Source organism: Vulpes lagopus, chromosome 1 (genome assembly GCF_018345385.1).
Source record: "Vulpes lagopus strain Blue_001 chromosome 1, ASM1834538v1, whole genome shotgun sequence".
NCBI classification, from domain to species: Eukaryota; Metazoa; Chordata; class Mammalia; order Carnivora; family Canidae; genus Vulpes; species Vulpes lagopus.
In genome coordinates, this window is record NC_054824.1 from 14,614,989 (window position 1) to 14,633,592 (window position 18,604).

Below are 18,604 nucleotides of genomic sequence, written 5' to 3' on the forward strand. Positions count from 1 at the left end.
AGATATTTCATTTCAGATTTGGAGAGGATCTAGAAAATGTTCCACTACGTGTTTTAAGATACGCAGTGTGGGGAGTGAAATGTGCTGGGTTTCAGCTGGGAGTCTGGGGGTCTGGGAGCCCGCGGTGTACATTTTATGGTGCGTGAGCCTAGGGGCTCACGGTGGTAGCTGTGCTCAGGTGACGGTATTTTTATGTCCTCAGAGTTGTTCCTTTGAGTTCTTCCTCTGCTGGACCTTGTGAGTTTGGATAAACCATTCACCTTCCCTCGGCCTCACTTTTCTCATCTTAAAAAGTAGCAAGAGTGAGTATGATCTGCTGGCAACATCATCCTAAGGATGCCTGATAAAAAGGACAAACCAGTTTTGTTCACAAGTTTAATCTCTTTTTTGGGGGGGAGGACATATGTAATTTTGTGCCCTGTGTCATGCTCACGTTTCTATTCCAAACCCAAAAGAAATCAGATCCTCCTCAATTCTCCACTCAAGGCAGATTTAGCCAATAATCCTGGTCAGAATCACCCTAGTGAAATGAGTCCTTTTTGGAACCAGCAACTGCTTGCTGAGTGTCTTGGGCCGAAGTAGAGAGATGTTGCTTCTTTTTCCCAAGCAAAGGCTTAAGTCAGGGTGACTCTACAGGCTAAGCTGGTAGTAAAAAATAAACTTGTCTTCTACTTAATTTTTATTTTTAGGAAGGTAATAAATGCACATGGCTAACAGACCAGAAGATAGCACTAAGAAGTTCCTATTAAGTTGCAGCTCCTACCCTGCCCTAATTCCTGTTTTCCAGAGGAAACCACTTGCTATTCTTAGAGCTTTTTTTTGGCACAGATCCTTTAATTTTCTAAGTAACATGCTTATTTCCCTAATATTTTTTGATTTGTCAATTTTAGGCACAATCTATTATGAATTTTTGTTATGTAAGATGAGGAACTATCCTATACCTCTCCTAACTTCTCCATCCCAAACTATCCCATACCTCTCCTAACTTCTCCATCTATCTACTACTAGTACATAGACATTTTTGGTTAAATCAATAACGCACATGGTGATAGTATGCAAGTTCACCCATATCATGCAGTACAATTATTTTCACTCTCTTGAACACATTTTTTTTTAATTTGGGCTCAAAGTTTTCCCTGATTCTTCCATTTATTTGTTTTTAATAGATTTAGATATAATACAAAGTGTACCCAAAGTGTGCAATTTAATGATCTTTAGCAGACTTACCAAGTTTCGCAATTATCACCTTAACCTAATTTTATAACATTTTCATCAGCCCCAAAAGGAAGCAAAATCTCATTAACAGCCACTGTTCGTTCTCCCCTCCCACCCTGTCCAGCTTTGGCAAACACTAATCTGTACCCTACCCCTATAAATGTACCTTTTTAGGACACATGGGTGGCTCAGTGGTTGAGTGTCTGCCTTCAGCTCAGGGCGTGATCCTGGAGTCCCAGGATCGAATCCCGCACTGGGCTCCCTGCATGGATCCTGCTTCTTCTCCCTCTGGCTATGTCTCTACCTCTCTTTCTCTGTGTCTCTCATAAATAAATAAATAAAATATTTAAAAAAATAAATGTACCTTTTCTGGACATTTCACGTAGATGGGATCACAGGATATATGGCTTTTTGAGTCTGGCTACTTTCACTTAGTGGAACGTTTTCGAAGTTCATGTTGTGGCACGTATTAGTACGTGATTCCTTTCTATGGTCAAATGATATATCATTGTATGGATAGATATAAATAGTCACTCATCAGCTGATAGGCATTTGGATGATTTCTACCTTTTAGCCATTGTGAATGATGCTGCTGTGAACATTCATGTATCATTTACTTTTACTTATATAGTTTTCTCTTTGTCCACCCTTATTAATTTTTCTATATGCTTCTTCAGATCTGATATACAGCAGTTAGTGTTTTTTTTCTCTCAAATGCACAAATACATTGGCTAAAGTTTTTCTCCCCTTTCTTCTGGAAACCTTTTTTATGGGCTTTCTCTCCTTCTCCTCTAATCTGGATCATTACCCTCAAATCTACCATGTAGCTCTCTTACTGGAACATTGTCTCCGTGTACCTCTACATCAGAGCCCTTATATCCTGGATCCCATGCCATCCTGTTTCTCAGTTGATTCCCCTTTGAGGCTGAAGAAGTGTGGGAGCACAAGAGGGCACTTGGGGTCCAACTGCTCTGTGTACATGGAGGCTTTCAGTTGATATCACTCATACCATCTCCACACCCTGAGCCTTTTGGGGTCCCTGGGTAGCCCCTCTGCTCTACTTTTCATCTCCCAAATGTGCATTAACATCCCTTGTGTACAGAAGATTCCTCTTTAGTTCTCTTGTCGTTATGAGTTTATATTGTCCTTGTCCCTTTCCCGTCACTGGGAAAGGTTTCTGGAGAGAGGGGGGAGGTGGACTGAATGAGTCAGGGCTCAGGACTTGATTTCAATGATTTAGTGTGTGGTTCCTCAAAACCATTCTTTCCTACTTATAGGCGTTCTCCTTTCTATGGATTAGAATTTTAAACTCCCTGTGAGAAAAAATAATTGCCAATGTTGATTTTTATTTTACCTGTTTATATTTGCAAAACGTAGATGTCATTTAAAAATTATGAAAGCAAAAATGAGATACCAACAGCTCATAAAGGATAGGTGTGCGCCAAGGCCAACAGGTGCTAGAATGAATTAGACCTGGAAGGGAGATTAAGGACGTAAGGCTTAACTCAATCCTGGAGGAATGAGGAAACAGGTTCAGTGAGGCCACCTGACATGCTCTGGATCCCACAGTTAATAGGTGAGAGTCACAAGGAGGACCCAGGTCTCTTGAATCAGTCCAGTGAACCTTTCCCCCTACCCACTACCTCCTGTATTGCCCCTTGACCTTTGCTAGCCCTTCTGTAAAGATCTCAAGGAAGAATTCTGCTCTGTAGAAGTATATTTCAGGACCTAGTGACCCTCGCATGGAAATTCTTTTAGAAGTATAGTGTAACCAACCCTCTTGGGTCACAATTAAAGCCTGCTTCTTGTTTATGTCTTTGTTTTTACCACGTTTCCTTAGGGTAAGGACATAGAGTCTCCGGTATGATTAGTTTTGATGACTATCAAGTCATTCCTCATTACTCTGTTTCTTTATGACTCAAAACAAGGTCAACAGTAGCTGCCTCTCAAGGCTATAAAAGCTGAAGTAAAAGAACACGTGAGAGTGCCTAGTATAAAGCATGGCATCCTATAAATGCCAGGAATCATGCTTTATTTTCCTTTAAAGCAAAGCTGTCATATGAAACATTGCATTGATATAAAGCAGGTATTTGTTTTCTATTGGAATTGTTATGGAACTTTGAATAAACTTTGACTTATAGACATTTTGTCAGTAAGCTTTTAAATAAAGTTCACCTATCAGAAGCTGGTTTGTAATGATTATGAAAGGTGAATTTCAATGAGGCTCCTCTCTGGGTGTGTTCACTTCTACCTCTCACCCCCCTGCCTTGACTCAGACCCTGCTATGTCATGTTTATCATGGTGAGTCCCATAAGCACTAATTGCTGCATCAACCAATTGCCTCTGTATGACATTTCATTCTTCCAGGGAAATTCATGTTAGGAAAGTTGTGTTCAAGAAGTTTTATCTCTTCTTTATTCTTAAGTTCCTTGTTCTTGATTTTTCGCAACTCTTTTTGTAGTTTTATCCCTTTTGTGGTATATGCTTAAGTATGCTACACCAGTTTGGTGAACAAAACCAAAAACAACTATAGACACCAATTAGCTTTTATTTTAAAGACAAGAAAACTGAGGACCAGAGAGGAGGAGAGTTGCTCAGAGTCCCACAGCTAATCTCTGTCCCAGTGCTTCCTGACTTCCTATCTTGCCACTCCATCTTAATTGCCTTCTGCTGAGCTATACTCATTTGTTCCAAACTATTATTCTTGTATACCTAGGCCATTTAAAATTCTGTATCCAAGATTCATTTAAGATTATCAAGTAAGGAATTTTGAAGTCAAAACATTTATCTAAAAGTACAAAATTCATCACAAATCTCTAAATCATTTCTTTTTCCTCCTTCAAGTTTTTATTTTGAAAAAGATCAAGCCTACATAAAACTTGAAAGAACAGCGCAATAAGCCTGTATAATCCTTTGCCCACATTAATCAGTTGTTTTTGCCACATTTGCTTATATAGTATATAAAATACCCAGATGTGTGTGTATGTGTGGGTGCAGAGGGAGAGAGAGAGACTGAGATGCTTTTCTTTCTGAAACATTTGAAATTGCAAATAGCATAACATCCTACCTCCAAGTATTCAGCATGCATGTCCTAAAAATAAGCACATTGTCTTACATAACCACAATGCCATTATTATATCTAAGGAATTTAACATTTAAAAAAAAAATGTTTCAGGGACGCCTGGGTGGCTCAGTGGTTGCCGGTCTGCCTTTGGCTCAGGGCATGATCCTGGGGTCCTGGGATTGAGTCTCACTTTGGGCTCCCTGCATGGAGCCTGCTTCTCCCTCTGCCTATGTCTCTGCCTCTCTCTATGTGTCTCTCATGAATAAGTAAATAAAATCTTTAATAAATAAATGAATTTTTATTATTTATTTATTTATTTATTTATTTATTTATTTATTTTTACATATAGGGGGAGGGACAGAGGCAGAGGAAGAGAGAGAGAATCTGAAGCAGATTCCACACCCAGCATGGAGTCTGAGGAGGGGCTGGATCTCACAACCCTGAGATCATAATGTGAGCCGTCATCAGAGTTGGACACTTTACTGACTGAGCCACCCAGGCGCCCCTGGAAATTTAACATTGAAACAATATTAATCTAACACCCGGCCTCTTTCAAAATTCCCAAATTGTCCCAAGTATATCCTTTATAGGTGTTGCATTTAGCTTTGTGTTTGTTACCCACTAATGTGTAACGAATCAGCCTGAAAATTGGGGGCTTAAAACTATACCTATTTATTTACTTATTTGTTGATTTACTTATTTGATTTCTGTAGGCTGACAAGGCAGTCTTTCTCCACATGGTATCAAGAGGGCTCACTCATTTAACTATGTCCAGTTGTCAGCTGGGGTGGATGGGCTGAAGGATTCAAGAAGCCCTCCTCACACGTATGGGAATTAGGTGCTGACTGTCAGTTGGGTGCCTCCATTCTTTTCCCTGTATTATTCTCTGTCTCCACATGGTGTCTCATCTATACACTCTCTAACCATGAACTCTTGCTCCAGTTGGATGGCCTGGACCCTCATAACATGGCAGCTGGGTTCAAAGTAAAAGCAGATGTGGTCAGGTCAAGTAGGAACTAGCACTGGAACTCACACAGCATCTGTTTCCTTATATGGATCACAGGTCAAAAAGCCTACCCAGGTTCAAGGAGAAGAAACAGACTTTACCTCTTGATGGGAGGAATAGCATGTATAGACAGGGAGTGGGAATTATTGGCGACCATGCTTGGAGACTATGCTCTGTAATTCTTTGCCTTTCTTTTTCTGTCCTTTATAAAATGATTTTTTAGTTTTTAGAGGGAGAAAGAGAGGAAGAGAGAGAGAGTGGTGGAGGGAGGGCAAAGGGAGAGAGAGACAGAAAATCTCTGTATGGGCTTGATCCCGATGTGGGGCTTGATCTCACGACCCTGAAATCATGACCAGAGCTGAATTCAAGAGTCAGGTGCCTAACTGACTGAGCCATCCAGGCACACCCTTTCTTTTTTCTTTTAAAATGTCTTTCAGGACATTACCATTTTTGAGAAGCCCAGACCAATTGTCCCATAGCATTTTCACAATCTGGACTTATCTATTATCTCATGACTAGACTCAGATTAAACGTTTTCAGTGAGAACACAGTGTACATGTTTGTGTACTCTCACAAGGGGCACAAAATATTAGTTTGTGCAATTGTTAGCTATGCTAAGTTGATCGCTTGGTTAAGGTCGTGCCTGGGTATTATGACGATGTCTCTTCCCTCTGTGATTACTAGTGATACATGGTGTGATACTAGGGTGCGTGAAGTGACTTTCCCAAGCAAATTTGCACCTAATTGTTTTGGCATCCAGTAGTAATACTTGCCTAAATTGATTACTGGATGAGTGGTTACAAATTGGTAATTTCAGAAATTCTATCATTCCTTCCGATTTATTAGCTGGCTAACATTCTTCAACTTGTCCTCGCATACCTTCTCCCTCCCCCTCCCCCTCTCCCACCCAATTACATTTTTGTTATTGTCCTATACAGCAGGGATTACAAAAGCAAATGTGTTAGAATCTATTAATGTCATTATTATCTATGATGTTTCAATTGTCCCAAATTCGGTGGATGGAAGCCCATTTAGTCTGCCTCCTGCACATTTTTGACATGTCCGCATCTGTTTTTGCACATTTCCTTTCTTTATGGCACAAAGCAATGTTCCAGGAAAAGAGCATGTTTTTTAATTCCATTATCTGTGTCATTCACAGTTTTCAACAGACTGGATTCCTTCTAAATCTTTGAGAGGAATTACTATTATTCCTCTCCAAAATACCATGAGATTTTCTACATAGTTTGTGCATCTAGGATAACCAACCATTCCAGGTTCCCCAGGCCTGCCAGGCTTTCTAAGATGAGGGACTTTCAGGTTTAAAATCAGGAATGTCCTGGGTGAACCCGATGAGTTAGTCACCCTACATCTATCAGATTCTTTCATTTTATTTTTTTTTAATAAATTTATTTTTTATTGGTGTTCAATTTGCCAACATAAATGATTCTTTCATTTTAAAACGGGGCTGCCTGGGGTTGCCTGGGTGGCTCAGTCTGTTAAGCAGTGGACTCCTGGTTTTGGCTCAGGTTATGATCTCAGGGTCCAGAGATCGATTGAGCACATCGCCCCATGCCCAGCAGGCAGTCTGCTTCCCCTCTCTCTCTACCTTTCCCCACACTTGTGTACTCTTTCTCTCAAATAAATAAATCTTTAAAAATAAAAAAATAAAATAAAATAAAATAAAATAAAATAAAATAAAATAAAATAAAATAAAATAAAATAGAGCTGCCTGTGGCTTCATTACATATTTCAAGATTTTGTTGCACATACTTAAAATAAGTTTATAAAAACTTCAGGTCAACAGGTCACACAATTATGTACAATATACTTTTACTTAAACCCATATTGGGATGAAACATGAAAAGACTAAATAAATAGAAAATTAAAATAATTTTTCTTAGGGATGTATTTATTTATTTGAGTGAGAGAGAGAGAGTGAAAGCACAAGTGGGAGGGGCAGAGGGAGAGGGAGAGAGAGAGAGAATCTCAAGCAGATTCTAAGCTGTGCTTAGATACGGGGCTTGATCCCAGGACCCTGAGATCACAACCTGAGCTGAAACCAGGAGTTGACACTCAACCAGCTACACCATCGAGGTGCCCCTAAAATAATTTTCTAAAAATTAAGAAGGAAAATAAGACAGATTGGCTGCTGGCTGCCTCCATAGGTTGTAAATAGTCTGTTTATGGGGAAAATATTTGTAATGTGTTATGAAATAATTAAACTAATGGTTAGAGTACTCTAGGTCTATGTAGTAGATTTTAGAGAGCTTTTCCAATTACCTCCTTTATTCTTACACCAAGTTCACAGTGTAGGCAGGATACTGTCCTATTATTATTGCTGAGAAACTGAGATTCAGAGTTATGATATCAGAAATTAGAAGCAAGAGCTGGGAGCAGCACACAATTCCCTGATTTTCTGTCTTGCTTTTTTAATTACAGTACAATTGGTCAATCAATAAACACCACACATGTATCAGAGCTTAAGCAAAGGTGAAGAGGTCTTTAAAACTCAGAATATGCTTTATATGCTTTAAAAGCTACCATATTATATATTTGCAAGTTGCTAAGAGAGTAGATCTTAAAAGGTCTTGTCATAAGGGAAAAATCACTATGTTGTACACTTTAGACTCAGGCAATGTTACATGTCAGTGATTTTTTACATTTATTTTTTATTTTTTTAAATGATTTTTCAATAAAACTTTTTTATTTTTATTTATTTTTTTTTTACAGAAACAGAAATATTCTGCAAACTTGACGAGAATAATTGATTTCTTCAGGAGTCCTAAATCTCTTTTGCTTAAGAGCTAACATTTACAATCAGATAGTTCCTGATGGAATGGGTACATCTGTCTCTCTTTATTTGGTCCCCTCACTTGGCAAGGACCTGGGGCAGTTGCCTCCAAAGCTCATTTCAAATTCATTATATTGGTGTCACACAAGCTTGCGTGTCAGTGTGACTGGTAGGTCTGTGGGTAATGATCTCCTTTCTTGGTTCTGAGGAGACCCCAATCTGGTGGCAGACTTTCTCTTTGCAATGGGTCATGTGTAAGATAACTAAGAGATTTCTTGCAAATAGTCCAAGTTCTGATACTTTAACCTCTCGAATGAGACTATTAAAAGTAGAGATAAATGTTCATAAAACTTCCCAGAAAACATAACGAAATTTTTACAAGAGAAGAAAGTTTCAAATTACACAGACCCTTCCAATATTGCACTTTTGGGGGGATAGATAGAGATAATGCTGGTGATGAATAATTGTTGGAAATGCTAAGTCAGAAGACAGATAAAAAGTCTGTATTAAGACACACCCTAGAAGTAGAACATGTCCTTATCAAATCCTAAGAGTCATGTGAGTGTTTCTGTGTGACCTGGTCCCAGCACAACATCTTACCTGTTGACCCCTATCTGCCCCTCATCTCCTGCTGGCTCTCATCTTTGCTTCCCAATGGTTCCTCCAAAGGAAGTGAGGAGCATGTTTACCATGGGCCTTTGTCCTCTCCTCTTTTTCTACTGGTATCATCTTCCCCCAGATATTCATGAGGCCAACTCCCTTAACTTCTTCAAGTCTTTAAATTTTTTTTTTAATTTTTTTATTTATTTATGATAGTCACAGAGAGATAGAGAGAGAGGCAGAGACACAGGCAGAGGGAGAAGCAGGCTCCATGCACCGGGAGCCCGACGTGGGACTCGATCCCGGGTCTCCAGGATAGCGCCCTGGGCCAAAGGCAGGCGCCAAACCGCTGCGCCACCCAGGGATCCCCAACTTCTTCAAGTCTTTGCTCAGATATTTCCTCACTGAGCCTACTCTGACCATCCCATTTCAAATATCAGCTGCAGCAACAAAGCCCCATCTACGTTATATCCTGCACTGTTGTCTCCTTGCCTCACTCTATTTTTTTCCCATAGCACTTATGACTTTCTTACATAATAATAATTTGCTTTTTTTAATCGCATTTTTCATTTTTGCTTTTTGTAGCATAAGACTCGGTGAGGGCATGGATTTGTGTCCACTCTGCTTCCCAGTGCACCCCAAATGCTTCCATACAATTTGATGTTCGGCTGAATGTCTGTGAGAATGCATCTTTATGCCTGATTAAGATAATACCTTAATATTAAAGACATAAGAAAAATCCTAATTTGTATTTCTTATTGTAAAAGTAACGTATGCTATAGCAGCAAAATCAAACAGGACAGAAATGTCTAAAATAAGGAGGGAATATCTACCTATCATCCGCACACATATCCCTGGAGATAATCACTGGCAAAAGTTTGATATGCCTTCCTCCTGATGTTTCTCTTTGATTCCTCAGATATATATTTGAAAGTCTGTATTTGGTATCACTTAATATACCTTGTTCATCTTTCCAAGTTAGTGCATTGTTTTTTCTTTTTAATAAATGTATATTTTTGATTCTGTGTGCTATAGTTGGTTGATAAGCATTTAAGCTACGTCAAATATTTTTCTCTTATAATGATGCAATGAATACCTGACATATAAGAATGTGGGTATTCATCCTGGTATTGCCATAGATAGAGTTCTTCAAAGGTGTGTACATTTACAATTTTTAAATAGCCTGCCAACATGTCCTCCCAAGAGCTTGTCCCAAACTCCACCACTTCAAACATTGCCAGACCTTGCTTGTTTCTCCACACCCTTGCAGGCCCTTGTTTCACTCATTGCCAATTTTATGGGGAAAAAAAAATAGTTTTTATCACTACTTAGTATTTCCTGGTTGTTAGTTAATTGAATGTTTTTATGCATGATTACAGTCATGTGCATTTATTCTATAAATTGCTTATTTGAGTCGTTTCCCATTTTTTCTAAGAGATGATTTGCTTTCTCTGGGGTTTTTATGTATTAGATAGTATCCCTTTGATGGTTAAATGGGTTACAAAATATTTTAGCCTTTCATTTGTCTTTGTACCTTTCACTATACAGCAGCTTAAAATATTTACGTTATTAAATCATCAATCTTTTTCTTTATGAATTCTAAGATTTGGGTCTTTCCTTACCACAAACAGTATATAAATTTCGTACGTTTTATCTAGAACATTCTTGGATTTATTTTGGTTTGGCAGTTTTATTTGGCTCGAATTTATTTCCTGGATATTTGAGGTAGGGACCTACATTTATTTATTCTTAATCAACAACTATCTTTTCAACTCAATTAATGAAACCAATCAATATTATTTCCACATTTTAAGATGCGCCTTTATAAGTTCGTATATATTCATGGGTCTTTTTCTGGACTCTCGATAGTGTTCCATTGATATATTTGTCTTTGCATGGCCTGCATCACACTATTTTAATTAGTGTAAGTTTACAGTATATTTTGATATCAAGTGGAGCAAGTCCAGAAGAAAAAAATTTTTGAATATTTTTATTTTTCTTTCTTTCTACATTGCCCTTTCCCAACCTAATCACAGTCTCTCCAGTTTGCTATGGCTGCACTGATTTCTGTGTTTATCTTGGCTCTTCAAGTTCTCATACTTTACATTCTTATGCACTATAGCCACTTTCCTCCCTCTTTGAGGCTAGACCCCATTTGGTAAGAGCAATGTTGTTATTAAGATTCTGAAGAATTTAAACGGCATCTTTACATGCCAAGTGAGGTAGACTTAGAATAATTAATTGATGGAGGATAAATTTGGGTAATTTGATCATTTCCAGCTCATCAGGCTGAAAGGTAAAAAAACTCCCATGACATTCTTTCGCCCCATTCTTCCGAATTCTCCCATTACTGTTTACCCACTTGGACATGCCCAAATTCCCAGTCTGTGCTGGAAATAAGAAAGAAAGAACAAATTAATTATATGGACTATATAGCATCTCCATTCGTTTTAGCTATTTAAGTGAACTGCTTAGTATAGCTATGCAATCGTTTGGCCAGGTAAGAACAGTGATATGTTGTGGAGAATGAGAATTAAGTTTTATATTGTAATACTGTCTGCTTCCTTATTATTATTAATAATAATAATAAATACTGTATTTGTAATGTACTTTAAAATTTTCAAAGTGATTCCATTCCCAATATATTTCCAATTGTCTCTTCAAAATAGGCCCTCATGTGACATAGTATGGGTGTGGATCTGTTTATAGGTATTTCAAGTGAACCATATCTTGGGAACACTGAATACTAATTAAAATTAAATTTAATAATGAAACGTTAGAAGGGAATAATTTTTAAAATCATAGTTTCAAAGTGAAAGTGGAGTTTTGATTTTTGAATGTCACTGAAATAAAGTGATGACTTTGGCTATAATTTTTCCTCTTTTCATACAATGCTTTAGATATAACACGGGATGTGTCCCCTCCTCCAATCCTGCATTGATCAGTGATTGTTGACTACTAGGTCCTTTGACTGTGGGGTTGGGTGTGGACTCTGGACTCCCCTGCTGCTGAACATAACAAACAAGGTGACCCTGAGATTCCAGATGTTTCTACTTCTTTTTGTTTAAGACTAGCGGACCTCCCAGGAGCAAATGTCAGCATGGTTGACATTTGGCTAGAATGTCCCCTGTCCCCTTCATGTTGAGAACAAAATTTTAACCTTGTGGCATTGCCAAAAATTTAATCGTGGGTCTCTTGGAGCAGAAGAGTGTCACGGATGCAGAGCATCAGCTTGCACAACCAGTGTAGAAGTGTGTTTAGAAAACATAGCCTAAATTGAAAGTCAGCTGCACTGATTTGTTGCTGTAAATGGGCCATATGAATTTTTACACTGAGCTCTGACTGATGAACACGCAGGGTGTGTTCCAGTTGTGATTTTTAAAAACTGCATGGGGATGAGAAGAAGTTATGGGGAGATTAAAGTAGAAAATTGATGGCACCTAATTGGGTTAAAGAGGACGCTTAATAGAGATTCCGCCTGGAGAGAAAAGGGAAGGCTGGTGGAGAGAGTCATCAGGTGTTTGGTCTGATGAAGCTCATTGTTTATCTCATTTACTCTGCTCATCATCCCAAATGTGCATTTGGAGCTCAGTCAGCAAGAGCTGGTTTTAAAATGAGAAAGCCTCCTTAAAAACCCATTGACAGAAACAGAACTTTTGAAAAACAATCCTTTCACGGACTCATCACATTTTAGTGGTATGTGGGCTTTGAGGTCAATGCCATGGAATGAATTAATCTCCTCAAGTACACACTGGCTTACATCTGAGCTTAATGCGGTTGTTTTAGACTGATGGCTTATTAATCCATGGCTGTTTTCATAATTTTATTTTTTTTGGTCTTGAAACAAACAGTCCTTTCTAACAAGCCCTCTAAACTTCTACTTAAGATTCCACTAAAACCGCACTGAGGCAATTAGTGAAAGGAATTGAGAATTATAAATGGTCCTCACAGTGGTAGTTTGGCATTGGGGCTTTTGAGGGAAGGAAGGTGTGCTGCTTGGGTTATTTTTTTGGTCGCAACCGAAAAGACATGCAGAACCATTAACAAAGCTAATTTTAAAAGCCAATCAGTCAGATGAGTTACACTGAGTGGTGAAATAAAGCTCAAGAGTGCTTCGCACCAGAGACGTGTGTACTAAACAATGGGAAAAGACAAAGAGAAAAAAAGAGTACTCCTTCATCTCAAAGATTATTTTCAGGCCAAGGGCAAATGTTTCCTGGTGTAAAACTGGTGCTTTTGATTTTCTGGCCTGAAGAACTGATATCGTGGGCCTCCACCCCTACGTCCCCCTAGTATGTCGGCTCACTATTAAAGTTGAGTTTTCCCTGGGCTGAAAACTGCTTGTACATTGGCCATTTGACTTGCCAGCATTCTGCTCTCCTGTGGAAAATGTGGATCTTCAGCCACATAATGTCCTTCCATTAGCGATGGCGGCTCTCCAAAGTAGGGCTGTGGTTTAAACACAAATGGGCAGTGCGGGCCAAAATGAATGCAATTTTGAGTCTACTATCTTTAAAAGGTGGATCTGGAGGCAATTTAGTGAGTGTAAATTACAATTGACTTTGGAAGAAATAACTCATACACTTGAACCTCCTCAGATGTGTAGCCAATAGGGGGTAGTCAGGCTAACATGAAATTTTACACATCCATCAGCTAAAGAAGAGATCCAAATGTAAAAATCTAGCTATCATATGGATTCGTAACACCCCCTGGAGGACTTGCGGCCCACAAATCAATGAATGGTTTATGCTGAGCCAAAAATGTACTTTCACGGCGCTTCTCATTTTCCTTAACTGTTTCAGAACACCATATGTGAGAGACACAGCAGCCCGGGGACTGCGGCAGCAGAAGGCACTCCTCGGCGGGAGAGGGGGACCCTGGAGGGCAGCCAAAGGCATGTTGTTGGTGAGCTCCTCAGCCTGACGATAAACTGCATTTAGTCACTTTCCTCCTTAAGCTGGGGAGACTTCTGCCATCCAGGTGCTTGGGCCTGTGGTACTCTAGAAGGCATCTAGAAGGCATCAGACATGCTACGTACTACCACCGATCCCCTCCACTGTTATGTTACTAATCAGTGGTGGATTAAAACGGTCTGATTTTGGTTACTGCCTTGTTCTCTCCTGTGGGCACGTGAGACCTGTTCTTCATCTTTACTTGACTCAGCAGCCAGACGTACTTATGCATTCCCAGGATTTGTTCCCTCTCTGTGTGTTCCCTATGTGAGATTGCTCGACAGAAATGTATTTAAGGTCAGCTCTGCAGGAGAGGAAAGAGGACTTTTTTTTTTTTTTTTTTTTTTGTAGCCAGATTTTTAAGGCATCAATAATTAAATTATAAACAGCAAGAGCTGCTTCTTAACAACTAGGTGAACAAAATGCAGGTCATTTCTTTTTGGATGACGCTGGTGTCTAAGGTGATAGAAGTGATAAATACTTGTGCACATTTTGAGAAGGAGGTCTGATGTCTGTGTGTCTTGGGGAGACATTTTTCTATTCAGCAGACTGTGATGAAAACATCTTCACTGCTTGCCCTAAAGAACTGCCGACTGAAAGGTTCAAAACAAAAGCTTATGTGGATCTTATATGGACTATTCTAAACAAGTAGGTGTGGAAGAAAATGTTTTTCATTTACAGTGGTATGAGACTTGAAATTATGTTTGTACTGCATTTTATGGGTATTTTTATATAAATATATGAAATCTTAATATATATGTGTATGTATAATATATACATAGTCTTTTTGTTAATGTTGTTAGGAATCTCAGCATTTCAGTTAGGAATTGCATCTAGCCATTTGTAAGTGGGATCTGAATCCCACTGAAGGGTGTTTTAAACAAATCAGGGCATTCGCTTTGCTTAAAGAATTCGTAGGGTTTGATATTTGGGCCAACATGGTGGCTTCACAGTGTCACCAAAGGCCCAGGATCCTTGTGGCTTTTGGCTTTGCCATACTTATGGTGGAGGGTGTAATCCTTCTCACATATGCTCGAGATGGCTGCCTGTGCTCCAGCCTCACACCTGAGTTTCAGGCAAGAATAAGGAGGCCAAGGGAAGTATTCCAATTGAGTCAGCCCCTTCAAAGGGCTTTCCCAGCAGCCCCACCCAGGAACTTTCACTTAGATCTCATTGACAAGAACTTTCTCAGATGACCTGCTGCAAAGGAGGCTGGAAAAATAGATTTTTAGCTAGGCACGTTGAAGCCCCAAATATCAGTGTTATGTTAGCACAAACCCTCGAATAGGCAAGTAGTGCTGTTTGCCACAGCTGTGGTTTGCAAGGCACAAATGACAGGTACAGAGCCAAGCTCACAGGGTAAAGTTTTATGCAAATTGGGATATCCTTTAAGGAAATTTAAACTTCTCTCATAGGACATACTAGGAAACATAGTGACTGCCCAACATGCTTCTTTGTAGAAACCTTTGCCTTTTCTCTTCCCTTTTCCTGGAAAACACTTCTGAGCAGACTTGCAGAGATTTATGCTTTATTCAGATTTCTGCTTAAATTTTACCTCATCACTGAGGTCTTCCCTGACATCTGTGAATGGATCCAGGTTGTGCAGGATTTGAAGCTTACACTATTTGGGAGATAGAAAGAAAATTGTTAATACCAAATTAGATTCTTACATTTGAATGTGAGAATTGATTTAGAACCAGAAGCCTCTTGTTACACAATTAAGGAGCTTATAACCACTACATATATCACAAAATCCAAAAGAATAGCATAGTAAGTTTTATTAATTAATGCCTAGACACACCTCTTTAAGGCTTTCTCCCCAATATTTTGACTCTATATCTTTTGTTCCCCTCTATACATCACAACGACTTTATACTTTCTATAGAAAAAATAGATATTCCAGCCTTTTCTGTAGCAAGACTATAAAACATTTTTTATCTTGGTAGTTTGTAAAAATTCCTTTCAGCTTTAAACAACTTGTGACTGGTAATATTGAGGAAATTTTAGAACTGTTGAATTTGAGAAAACCTCCTATCAAGTTCTTTAAAATTTTAGGAAATATCAAATCTTCTTATGCATGGACTCATCTTAAATAGTCTTCGATTGAGACACTCATTAACTTGTGTCTTGTTGATGTTCTTCTTATAGTGGTGAGTTATGCAGTAGTCTCCCCTTATCTGTGGTTTCCCTTTCCTGGTTTAAATTATCCATGGCCAACTGCAGTCAAGAAACAGATGAAGGGTTCCTGAATGGGTCAGTTGGTTAAGCATCCAACTCTTGATTTTGGCTCAGGTCATGATCTCAGGGATATGAGATCATACCCTGAGTTGGACTCCACACTGAGTGCAATTCAGTGGGATTCTCCCAAGGAAAAAAAATTAAAAAAAAAAAAGGAAGCAGATAATTCTTCTAACACATGGTCAGAGGGTCACTAGTAGCCTAACACTACGTCAAATGCCTGTGTCATTTACCTCACATCATCTCATCGCATAGGCATTTTATCATCTTACATCATTACAAGAAGAGTGAGTACAGTACAATGTTTTGTGTGAGAGAGAGCACATTTGCATAGCTTTTATTAGTATATTGTTATAATTGTTCTATTTTATAGTTATTGCTGTTCATCTTACTGCACCTAATTTATAAATTCAACTTTACCATAGGAATATATATAGAAAAAAACTTTACTTTTTTTTTAATTTTTAATTTTTTTTTAAACATGTGCGTGCACAGGGTGGAAAAAAGAAATGCCAAGGGCCTGGCTAAGAAAAAAACTTTACCATGGGAATATATATATATATATATATATATATATATATATATATATTATATAGGAATATATATATATTATATAGGAATATATATATATTATATAGGAATATATATATGTAGGAAAAATATATATGTAGGAATATATATATGTGTGTGTATATATATATATATATATATATATGGAGTTACATAGGGTTCCATATCTTCTGCAGTTTCAGGCATCCTCTGGGGAGGGTCTTGGAACATATCTCCCATGGAAAAGGGGGGGTTACAGCTCTATAATACCTTTGTTGATATTAGCTTTTTATGTCCGATAATTGTGTCAGATAATTGATAATACCAAGACTATTTCAGACTGAGAGAAGGTCATGGGCAGACGTGGGGTCCAGTGAAGGCAAGGGGCCCAGTTTGGGGGATGCAGTGTACAGGTAGAGCCACTGCAGGAAATAAGGCTACAAAGATGTGTTGGAACCAGATGGGATGATTCTTAAACGCTCACGGAGGAATATTTTAAGTTATATTCTTTTAAGTTAAGGGATGGGAAGCTTCTTAATGCAAAATTAAACACATGAAAAGTGTTAAGCATTGTGTTGCTATTACTTTCAGACTTGGACAAATGCTTGATTTAAATCCTAGTTTTAATGCTTACTGGTCTATGAAACCTTCCTGCCAATATTATAAGCAGTAGTGACAGTGAACTACAGGATTATATCTCGCTAAAACCAAACTAAATGGTTTTCTAGTTCAAACCCCACTTAGGTGTATCCTAAATATGCCCAAGACCTACCAACACCACCCTACATGAGGCAAAGTGTGATGGAAGGGAGATGAGTGGAAGAAGATGGCAATGTAACCAGTTTCAGTTAAAACTTCATATATTTGCAAATTTTACAAAAGCATATTGGAAAGGGTGCATATTACTGGGGGCTTCAACTTCATTAGCTTCACAGTAAATCTAGCTCTGTGATCACCCCTTTCAAAATTATCCAGTACCCTATTTCTCTCAATGCCCTTGGCTCTTCTTAAGTTTCTCCATAGCACTTATGACCTTATATGTTATAAAATTATAATATTTTCTATTTATTTGTTTACTGTTTGGCATTGAGTTCACCTGACTAGGATGTAAACCTCTAGGGTGAAAGGATCTTTTTTGCTGCCAGTGTATCCCAAGTGTGAGAAAAGTATATTACATGTTGATACTTGTTAAGTGAATGAAAACGATCAATGGCTAGACTGTTTTGTTTTGTGGGTTTTTGTTTTGTTTTGTTTTGTTTGTTTTTTTACTTCCAGGTCATATTCCGTTTATTCTGTGGATGCAAATAAACTGGTCAAATGATTGTTTCTACACTATATTTTGGCTTTCAGAAAGCAAAATGGGAAAATTGCTGACAGTGGAGGATGATGGGAGTAAGGGTGAAGAGACAGCCAAGGCAAAGGACAAAACTCAATCATAATCAAATAGTGAGCAAATGAAGTTCCATAAATATTAGTCCATCTAAAGGAGCCTATGAGTAAGCAAGGCTCCACTTCTGACTTTCCAGGTCACTTTAAAAACTGCTTCAGATAAAGTATCCTTTGAACTCTAAAGTGAATTTATTTATGTTGCACTTGAATATTTCAGACCCCTTGGTCCTGCTTGGTTGGTTCTCCTATCCAACATTTATCTGCTATCCTCTGCTCCACAGCCCTGGAGAGGCACAGCTTGATCTATGAGTTCCATAAAGTCTTTTATTTTTATTTTTTGGTATTTTTTTATTGGAGTTCGATTTGCCAACATATAGTATAAAACCCAGTGCTCATCCTGTCAAGTGCCCCGCTTTAGTGCCCATCAACCAGTTACTCCATCCCCCAATTCACCTCCTTTTTCATTTGTCCCATAAAGTCTTAATAATGACTGAAATCTCGTGCTGGTATGGATGCTCTCTTGGAACAAGAAACCTGACTTTGTGTGTAGGCACTAACCATAACTTTGGTCTTCTACCACATTGAATTATTAAATAAAAAGTTGAAAAGAACTTAAAATTTGCTTTTCCATCTATTCTGTAATACTTTGTCAAGGGAGGTAGAGTGATCTGTCAAAACTGGAACTAGAACTCTTCTGTTCTATTTTTTAGCCCATGTTTTTTGCTATAATTCAAGGATAAAACTTGAGAAAGAAGAGCCAAAAGAAAATGATCAAGCACTTGCACTTATTTCAAATTTTT